This window comes from Malaya genurostris, chromosome 1 (genome assembly GCF_030247185.1).
Source record: "Malaya genurostris strain Urasoe2022 chromosome 1, Malgen_1.1, whole genome shotgun sequence".
In the NCBI taxonomy this organism is placed as follows: Eukaryota; Metazoa; Arthropoda; class Insecta; order Diptera; family Culicidae; genus Malaya; species Malaya genurostris.
Genome location: NC_080570.1, coordinates 43,524,041 through 43,535,357, shown reverse-complemented (window position 1 = coordinate 43,535,357; position 11,317 = coordinate 43,524,041). Strand labels below are relative to the sequence as shown.

At 34.5% G+C, this 11,317-nt stretch overlaps 1 protein-coding gene across 1 annotated transcript in view; it reads left to right on the top strand.

The window, feature by feature from the left end:
* Positions 1 to 4,088: 4,088 nt before the first annotated feature.
* LOC131438207 (uncharacterized) overlaps positions 4,089 to 11,317 on the top strand; it is a 112,706-nt gene continuing 105,477 nt past the window's right edge. The window contains exon 1 of the mRNA XM_058608076.1: positions 4,089 to 4,784. The gene's annotated coding sequence lies outside the window, so the exon portion shown is untranslated. The remainder of the gene's footprint in view (positions 4,785 to 11,317) is intronic.

Sequence of the window (11,317 nt, the reverse complement as noted above, 5' to 3'; positions counted from 1 at the left end):
ATGGAAAAGGATGCTGTACACAGTCTTTTTGGTACTTAGAAACAATTGTATGTAACAGAATAAAAAATCGTGTTTTCCGTTGCTCCCAAGCATTGCTTTGTCATACAGCGCTCAAAACTTCTACTGCTGGAATAGGGGAAAAGTCGTTTACACAAAAATTTCGATATCTCCGTTAAAAATGGACGGATTTTAACAATCTATGGCTTGTTGGAAATACCTATCCTATCGTGCGAAATCTAAGTCTGAAAACATATTCTGTTTTCAAGGTCAATTGTGACAGATACTGTCAAAAAAAATTTTGACATAAAACTTCGTATAACTCAAAAAGTAAACATCCGATCTCAAAACCATTCAATAGCGTTTTGGGTGACGGGGAGACCTGTCATTTGCAACTAGTTTGATCAAAATCGGCCCAGCCATCTCTGAGATCTCGACCTCTTAGTTGACAACACACATACAGACACACACACACACACACACACACACACACACACAGACATTTGCTCAGTTTGTCGAGCTGAATCGATTGGTATATGTCATTCGGCCCTCCGGGCCTCGGAAAAATTTTCGAAAGTTTGAGCGAATTCTATACCTATTTTTTATATATATTAAAAAAAGGTAAAAAAAGTTCAGATTACACCAGATCTCGACGTTTCATGCATTTCTACGCGAATTTTCGTACGGTTTTGTTCTACGCGAATTTTCGAAATTACGTAGACTCCGCTAGATTTGGACGTTTCATGCATTTCTAAGTTATTCGGAATAAAAAATTTTTTTTTTATTTTTGAGGCTTTTTTACGCAAATTTCGGAATTTATGCGGTTTTTTATGTGCGTTTTTTTACCCGGTACATATCCACCGCGTAAAAGTGACCTTAGTGTATATCATATTCTACATCCGATCGATACAGAGGAAGGCTAAACTGTCATGTCATGACATGTTACTTGTTACTTGTTACTTGTTACTTGTTACTTGTTACTTGTTACTTGTTACTTGTTACTTGTTACTTGTTACTTGTTACTTGTTACTTGTTACTTGTTACTTGTTACTTGTTACTTGTTACTTGTTACTTGTTACTTGTTACTTGTTACTTGTTACTTGTTACTTGTTACTTGTTACTTGTTACTTGTTACTTGTTACTTGTTACTTGTTACTTGTTACTTGTTACTTGTTACTTGTTACTTGTTACTTGTTACTTGTTACTTGTTACTTGTTACTTGTTACTTGTTACTTGTTACTTGTTACTTGTTACTTGTTACTTGTTACTTGTTACTTGTTACTTGTTACTTGTTACTTGTTACTTGTTACTTGTTACTTGTTACTTGTTACTTGTTACTTGTTACTTGTTACTTGTTACTTGTTACTTGTTACTTGTTACTTGTTACTTGTTACTTGTTACTTGTTACTTGTTACTTGTTACTTGTTACTTGTTACTTGTTACTTGTTACTTGTTACTTGTTACTTGTTACTTGTTACTTGTTACTTGTTACTTGTTACTTGTTACTTGTTACTTGTTACTTGTTACTTGTTACTTGTTACTTGTTACTTGTTACTTGTTACTTGTTACTTGTTACTTGTTACTTGTTACTTGTTACTTGTTACTTGTTACTTGTTACTTGTTACTTGTTACTTGTTACTTGTTACTTGTTACTTGTTACTTGTTACTTGTTACTTGTTACTTGTTACTTGTTACTTGTTACTTGTTACTTGTTACTTGTTACTTGTTACTTGTTACTTGTTACTTGTTACTTGTTACTTGTTACTTGTTACTTGTTACTTGTTACTTGTTACTTGTTACTTGTTACTTGTTACTTGTTACTTGTTACTTGTTACTTGTTACTTGTTACTTGTTACTTGTTACTTGTTACTTGTTACTTGTTACTTGTTACTTGTTACTTGTTACTTGTTACTTGTTACTTGTTACTTGTTACTTGTTACTTGTTACTTGTTACTTGTTACTTGTTACTTGTTACTTGTTACTTGTTACTTGTTACTTGTTACTTGTTACTTGTTACTTGTTACTTGTTACTTGTTACTTGTTACTTGTTACTTGTTACTTGTTACTTGTTACTTGTTACTTGTTACTTGTTACTTGTTACTTGTTACTTGTTACTTGTTACTTGTTACTTGTTACTTGTTACTTGTTACTTGTTACTTGTTACTTGTTACTTGTTACTTGTTACTTGTTACTTGTTACTTGTTACTTGTTACTTGTTACTTGTTACTTGTTACTTGTTACTTGTTACTTGTTACTTGTTACTTGTTACTTGTTACTTGTTACTTGTTACTTGTTACTTGTTACTTGTTACTTGTTACTTGTTACTTGTTACTTGTTACTTGTTACTTGTTACTTGTTACTTGTTACTTGTTACTTGTTACTTGTTACTTGTTACTTGTTACTTGTTACTTGTTACTTGTTACTTGTTACTTGTTACTTGTTACTTGTTACTTGTTACTTGTTACTTGTTACTTGTTACTTGTTACTTGTTACTTGTTACTTGTTACTTGTTACTTGTTACTTGTTACTTGTTACTTGTTACTTGTTACTTGTTACTTGTTACTTGTTACTTGTTACTTGTTACTTGTTACTTGTTACTTGTTACTTGTTACTTGTTACTTGTTACTTGTTACTTGTTACTTGTTACTTGTTACTTGTTACTTGTTACTTGTTACTTGTTACTTGTTACTTGTTACTTGTTACTTGTTACTTGTTACTTGTTACTTGTTACTTGTTACTTGTTACTTGTTACTTGTTACTTGTTACTTGTTACTTGTTACTTGTTACTTGTTACTTGTTACTTGTTACTTGTTACTTGTTACTTGTTACTTGTTACTTGTTACTTGTTACTTGTTACTTGTTACTTGTTACTTGTTACTTGTTACTTGTTACTTGTTACTTGTTACTTGTTACTTGTTACTTGTTACTTGTTACTTGTTACTTGTTACTTGTTACTTGTTACTTGTTACTTGTTACTTATTACTTGTTACTTGTTACTTGTTACTTGTTACTTGTTACTTGTTACTTGTTACTTGTTACTTGTTACTTGTTACTTGTTACTTGTTACTTATTACTTGTTACTTGTTACTTGTTACTTGTTACTTGTTACTTGTTACTTGTTACTTGTTACTTGTTACTTGTTACTTGTTACTTGTTACTTGTTACTTGTTACTTGTTACTTGTTACTTGTTACTTGTTACTTGTTACTTGTTACTTGTTACTTGTTACTTATTACTTGTTACTTGTTACTTGTTACTTGTTACTTGTTACTTGTTACTTGTTACTTGTTACTTGTTACTTGTTACTTGTTACTTGTTACTTGTTACTTGTTACTTATTACTTGTTACTTGTTACTTGTTACTTGTTACTTGTTACTTGTTACTTATTACTTGTTACTTGTTACTTGTTACTTGTTACTTGTTACTTGTTACTTGTTACTTGTTACTTGTTACTTGTTACTTGTTACTTGTTACTTGTTACTTGTTACTTGTTACTTGTTACTTGTTACTTGTTACTTGTTACTTGTTACTTGTTACTTGTTACTTGTTACTTGTTGCTCGTTACTTGTTACTTGTTACTGATTTTTGCTCGTCATATTTCTCCCAATATTCATATTTAGTAGACACCATATAGTGTTCAATTCTCCGTCTTGAAATTTTTGCCCTCCACTGTAGAGTATAAACACTGTTTCCTCCCACAGCTGGTATGTCGGAGAGCTGTAGTCATTTTGGCACTCAAACTTACTCTCTCGCAAGAAGCAACCGTTGTTCAACAAACAATCACAAACCGGGAGCGACTTTAATTAAAAGCTCTTTGAGATTTTGGTGCCTCCACCTGCGGTCGCTCTGCCTTTTGACGGTGATCATTAGCAACTCGGTCCGGTCTGAAGAATCGATGATGACGCTGCTGGTGGATTTGTTACTTGCAGCGAACTTGATCATGATCGTGCCTAACCGTATAGGAAGAAACACACCAAGCAAACCGGGTATTTCTCACTCTCTCTGGAAATTTCTCTCCGAAGCAAAAAAACGGGCTGGACTGGTAAACAGCTGCAGTGTAGCTGAATTTCACTGCGAGGTTGATTTCTTCTTCCGACGCGTCATTGAAAGATCGCTGGTCTTGGCTGGCAGTTCCACGTTCGCTAGTTTTATTTCGTTGGTGAAATCGGCAGAAGAAGCACGCGCGCGCGCCTTTGTGTATTTCTTTGATTGTAGCTCACTACTGTGATTGGCTGTTATGGACTATCAACGCTCCAAGTAGAACCTTTACCGAACTGATTACTGACTTCATTTGTGTATGTTATCCGCCCCTCCCACTCTGTCTTCGTCGCGTTATCACGATCGTGTTTTCCGTTCGAGGTATGAAGGTGGAATACGTGTCCGGTCGCTCAGGAACCGGAAGTGACTACGTGAGTTTTCGCGGTGCGTTTCGTTTTGAATGACTCCTCGGGATAGATGGAGGAGAAATCGAATGGTGGTGATTAATTTTTGTGACTGAAAGCAAACAGGTTTTTGGGAGATTTTCAGTGAAGCAAACAGTGCGAGTTGTTTGTGGCATTAAAAGGGATGAGAAGCCATTTCGCTGGTACGTCATTTGGGTGAAAGGATTGTGTTGGAGAAATCGCAGTGATAAATTTTTCATTTCGAGCCAAAAATTGGATGAAAGGAGAAGGCGTTTGCTGAATTTATGATGTGAAATGGATTGATGGATATTGCATAGTTGAAGCTGAAGCACATTCATTTCGGATCAAGCCGTAATTTTGGATCAATGTACACGTCGATTTTGAGGTAATTTCAGTTGCTGTTATTTACGACGATGATGGAGCGAATTGTCTATAATTATGATGCTTTCGAAATGGGCACGCTTTCCAGGATCGATACTGATACTAGCCAGTGAATAAAAAACGCATTTCATTCTACGCATTGATTTAGTTCTGAAAAAAAAATCCAGCTCGAATGAGGCTAAAAGAAGATAGTAAAGAAGACTTTTCTTTTCTACCCGAAAGCAAAGATCGAAGAATAAAAGATATAGAGTTTTTTTTCCCGATGTTCAACTGTTAACGGAACAACCTGTAGTAAGTGTAGTAGAGAAAATATTTTTTTTAAATAAATAGAAAAAGTGGGGATAGCACCGACACTTCCAGCGTTGAATTGACTGCTATTGCAAATGACTAGATCTGTGTAATTAATCAAAACAACATGATCTATATATTTTGGTAATTTAACGCGATGTCTCTATAACTAGCTTATGCGATTTTCAGGTCCATTTCCGCCACCCTTGGCTGTAGAGGACATAATGGAAACGCATGTGCACGGATTGGATAAGAATCCAGTCCTGATTCCGGACGATTTTTTTCTTTTAATCTCTCCTAAGAGTTCTTTCTCTCTATTTTGCAACATGATGTTTTATCGACCAATGCTTGAATCCTACATCTTATATTGTATCTCGAAATGAATGTGTGAAAATTTTCATCTTGTTTTCAATAAAGCAAGCCAACATTTGTGTTTGTTTCATTCATCACTAATATAGATGTATGTCACACAATAAGAAAGCATTTTAAAATTTTCCCGTTTTTCGGTTTTTTCCCGCAGACACAAGTGCTCATTCAGCAGAAACAAAAAATTAAACAACTTTCACCATCTTCTTTCCTCTGTTATTAAAGAAAGGCATTCATGTATCCAGTTGTCGATATGTTATCATCAGCCATTCAATTGTTGTGTACGTTAAAAATCATATTTGGCATTTGTTGACAGCAGAATAATTAAGTTCCGCTGTGATTAAACGTTTTTATTACTGAAAAAATCACCTACCGAGAACTGATCAGCAGAAATATCGGTAATAATATTTAAGTGTGTACACACTTTATTTTGATCAGTAATTATTACATCATTTGGCGAGTTTTCAACAGCCAAAAATATCAATTCTACCGATTGATCAGCGAAAGGATGATTTCACTGGCTGCACACTTAAATTGGATTAACGATCTCAGCTGTTCCAACCTCGGTAGCTGATTTTTTCAGTAATAATAACATTTCATCACAGCGGTACATTAAGGTACTGCTGTCAACAAATGTTTATTTGTGCTGATATATCAGTATAATGAGAATGTTCGGTAGTCCGGCTGTTCTAAACTCGTCAAAAGATGAAAAAATTACCGAAGAAAGTTTAGTGTGTGAGACCGCCAATCTAATTTGAGTAATATAATATAACACAATGACATATTATAAAATGTATTATATAATAAAAAATAATGTATATAATGCAATATGACACTATACAATATAATACAATATACATACATACATAATATAATATAATATAATATAATATAATATAATATAATATAATATAATATAATATAATATAATATAATATAATATAATATAATATAATATAACATAATATAATATGCTATGATAAAATATATAACAGTTAATTTTGCAGTGTAAGTTATGCTCTAGTACTGCAGGAAATAATATATATTGGAATATAATTCAATATATAATAAATATTGTAATAAACAACAGAACAGTACTATATGATAAATATTGGACTTGAGGATAGGCTTTAACTTATAAACCATTTCGCACCCTCTCATTCTGCTACTAACGCAGATGGCGTTAGCACCCAATCGACGCCTTTCTATTGACTTAAGTCATCACAATGAGAGGCATGAGATAGGAACTTGTGAGGACTTAGTTATCTTACCATTTGACGACCTCCAAATTTCAACAGTGTGAGATAACAACAAACAACGCATACACCAAGTTTTCTCCAACTTTTGCTTGTCTTTGTCGTACCTAAACCGATGGTTTCGAGGTAGTCAGTTACATAGCAGTCCCGGTGTTCTACGGAATATGTATAACATTTTCGATCGAAAATCATTAATTTCTTCTAACGCGTTAGACGAACGTTAGACGTCGTGGTGAGGATCTTCCAACAACATCAGTAACGACAGATCTTCTGCGTGGTTTCGGATGTCGTGACGAGCATTAAATTCTCGATCTGAATTTTTAAACTGAATACAGAACCCGGATACTGGCCCGGTCCACCAGAATTCAGGTTTAGAATTTAGTTTCACACTTCAGTTTCAGAATTTAGTTTCAGATTACAGGTTCAGAATTAAAAACTATGACCCAGGAACTGATTCCGAATTCCTAATTCTGAAACTGACTTCTTGACTAGATTTTGGAATCGATTTTAGTTCCCTACTTTATGTTCGGGATTCTAAACCAGAATTCTGATTTGCGATTCTAACCTCAGAATTCACGAACACAATTGAGGATATTAATTTTCAATACGGATTCTGGAACCACACGTTGGATATGAATTCCGAACCTGAGTTTTAGAAATGACTTCTAAATTATAAATTCATTCCTGAATGCAGTTTCAGACTTCATTTCAAGAATTCAAAACCCCGGCGAACGACCGCAACTTGGTTAAAGCCGGGTATAAATAAACGATATAAAAAAAAATAAAAAAAAAGAATTCAGAACACGCATGCCAAAACCAATTTCGTAACATGGATTCTGAGCATGAGTTCAGGTCTAAAATTCTAGAACTAAATTCAGAACCTAGATTCTACAAAAAATGGGTTCAGTTCCATAATTCTAGAACTAGATTTATGATCTGATTTCTTGATCTGGATTACGTACCTGAGTTTTGCAACTGTATTCTGAAACTGTCACAGATTTCGAATTTAGTTCTAGAATCCAGTTTCAGAGTTCTAAAATTAAACTGAATTATTTCTACGAAGACTCAAACATTGGATAAACTTCTCAAATCGGTTCACTAATATAATATAAATTCTAAAATTAAACTGAATTATTTCTACGAAGACTCAAACATTGGATAAACTTCTCAAATCGGTTCTTTTTAGAACCAATAAAATATTTCCAAAGGATTATGCATAGTTTACCTTTACTTTCTGAATCTACAAAAAAAAACTATTTGTTTAGTGTTATTTAATTGTATGGTAGAATATGTATGTCATCAAAAAGTAATTCGTTAGTAAAGGGTGATTTTTTAAGAGCTTGAGAACTTTTTTAAACAATAAAACGCATAAAATTTGCAAAATCTCATCGGTTCTTTATTTTAAACGTTAGATTGGTACATGACATTTACTTTTTGAAGATAATTTCATTTAAATGTTGACCGCGGCTGCGTCTTAGGTGGTCCATTCGGAAAATCCGCTTTTTTATCGACAAATTTTGTTCAGCGATGAGGCTCATTTCTGGTTGAATGGCTACGTAAATAAGCAAAATTGCCGCATTTGGAGTGAAGAGCAACCAGAAGCCGTTCAAGAACTGCCCATGCATCCCGAAAAATGCACTGTTTGGTGTGGTTTGTACGCTGGTGGAATCATTGGACCGTATTTTTTCAAAGATGCTGTTGGACGCAACGTTACAGTGAATGGCGATCGCTATCGTTCGATGCTAACAAACTTTTTGTTGCCAAAAATGGAAGAACTGAACTTGGTTGACATGTGGTTTCAACAAGATGGCGCTACATGCCACACAGCTCGCGATTCTATGGCCATTTTGAGGGAAAACTTCGGAGAACAATTCATCTCAAGAAATGGACCGGTAAGTTGGCCACCAAGATCATGCGATTTGACGCCTTTAGACTATTTTTTGTGGGGCTACGTCAAGTCTAAAGTCTACAGAAATAGGCCAGTAACTATTCCAGCTTTGGAAGACAACATTTCCGAAGAAATTCGGGCTATTCCGGCCGAAATGCTCGAAAAAGTTGCCCAAAATTGGACTTTCCGAATGGACCACCTAAGACGCAGCCGCGGTCAACATTTAAATGAAATTATCTTCAAAAAGTAAATGTCATGTACCAATCTAACGTTTAAAATAAAGAACCGATGAGATTTTGCAAATTTTATGCGTTTTATTGTTTAAAAAAGTTCTCAAGCTCTTAAAAAATCACCCTTTATAAATGTTACAATTTTGGAAGTGAAGTAGTAAAAGTTGTAAAATTTACACAATCTACTAATACGAACGATTGTCTGTATCCGAAAGTGTGAAACTAGTATGTCAGTTTTATTCGTATATACGTCCTCCAGTTATGTATGTGATATTACCCACCCGTTTTTTTGATCGTGAATATCTCTTGTTGTATCGAACGTTTTTTTTTCTACATCCATTTATGGAAGCATTTTCAGTTGTATGATATAATCCAAATAATTCAAAATTAAAGTTTTCTTAAATGTTTGATATCAACGAGTATCAAAGAAGAAATCTCTTGGCGCTTTTCTGGTACCTGGGTAGGTACGAATGGTTAACAGTTGTTGTTATTTCGTTCGTTCTAGCCTGGGCAATTGACTGAGCAGGAAGTAAAGCAAATGCATCATTTCGGTTGGTTCAGGTCCAAAACTCAGTTCTAGTTCCAGTATGAAGAATTCAGTTCAGTATAAAATCAATTGAGGGACGTTCGCGAAGACATTTTCTTTTCAAAGGAGATTGATTGCGTCATCCTGCTGCTGGTCGTTTGTATTGTAGCCAAATACAACGAAATCAGCCTAATCCTAATGGCTTCAAATTTATTTATTCATTATTGTAATATCCATCGGATACGGAATCTACATGGATATGGGTGGAGAAAAACCCCTTTGAGTTGAACATAATATATGTCATTCTCAAACGGGCACAAAAGCCACCTTCTTTTAAAAGAACAACACAAAATAATTATCACAATACATCTTAAAACTAATAGTCACATAAAATTATTAAAAACAAAATACACAAGAGTATTGAAAACAATAGTAAAGACTAGAAAAACATCAAAACGCACCAGATCGTTTGTTCTACAGCAGTGAATGATCGAATGGCAGCGAGTATCGGTTCATTATACCCAAAACTAGTTCTATGAAATCTTTGCTGAAGTAGGGTGCCATTCCGCAGGGTTCTGCGGATATATATATAAATGAGCGTCCTGGTGAGTGTAATATCAAGAGAATTTAAGTTATGACAGATCGGCTCTCAGACACTCAATATATGATGATTGGTAGAGCCTGGTTGGCAGCAGTCCAGTGACATAAGCTTTCCAATCTTCGTCGTGTAAAGGTGCTAGTTGATAGTGACATTTTGCAGCTCTGACAGTAACCAAACTGATGAAGCGTTCTCAAGAATAGGTGTAACGAGTGAGCAATACAATGCCTTCAAGCAATTAGGATCTTTAAAATCTGCTTTTCATTCAACAATATTCCTAAATCGCTCACCTGGTTAACTATAGTCAGAACAGAACCACCAATACTGTAATTGAATTTGACAGGATTAAAAGTATGGTAGAACGTAATCACCTGACATTTTGCCACGTTGATGATGAGTTTGTTTATGTGACACCAATCAACGAACAATTCTAGTAGATATGGTAACCGATGGCAATCCTCTACGGTACGAATTACGAGGTACAATTTTAAATCGTCTGCATAGATCAATTTGCAGCCATTTCGCAAAGCAAATGAGACATCGTTGAAAAACAGTACGAAAAGTAATGGTCCCTAATTACTGCCTTGAGGAATTCCTGAATTGTTCGTAAATTGAAATGATGTGCAGTTATCCAACTTCACTCGTAATACCCTACCAGTCAGATACGAGCTTAACCAGGACACGAGCTGCGCAGAGAAGCCGAGACGATATAATTTACAAAAAAGTATTTTGAGGCCAATTTGGTCAAATGCTATTTTTAGATCAGTGTAGACAACAACCATTTGAGTTTATTCCTCTATGTTAACGATACACTTAGACGTGAATGTTACCATATTCGTTGAAACTGATTTTCCTGGTATAAATCCATGTTGATCAAATGAAACGTAATTCCTCGCTTGATCTAATATGGCACCATACAATAATTACAAAGTTTTTAAAAAGTTTAGATGATCGCCATCTTTAAATATGGGACAAATATCGGGATCGTTTCCATATGCACGGGAATTTTACCTACTCAAAAGATCGACCAAAAATTGTGCTCAATGGCCCAACCATTCGCGTTCGAGAAAAATGCTCCGAACAGTATTTGAAGTCCACAAATTTGCCCTTCTGAATGCCAGAAATGATTCCCGTACAGCATTTTAATAGTTACTTTCACTGAAATATTCAAATCCGACATGAAAAAATCGGTATCAAAATTCTGTTACTTAATTGTGTGGTAAAAATATTTGTCGTCAATAAATCAATCTTTACTATAAATGCACCGGTACAGTTCTGGAAGTGAAGCTGTAAAAGTTGCGAAATTCACACAACCAACTAACACGAACGATTATTATTTTCATTCGTATTCACGTCTTCCAGTTCTCTCTCTCTCTCTCTCTTGT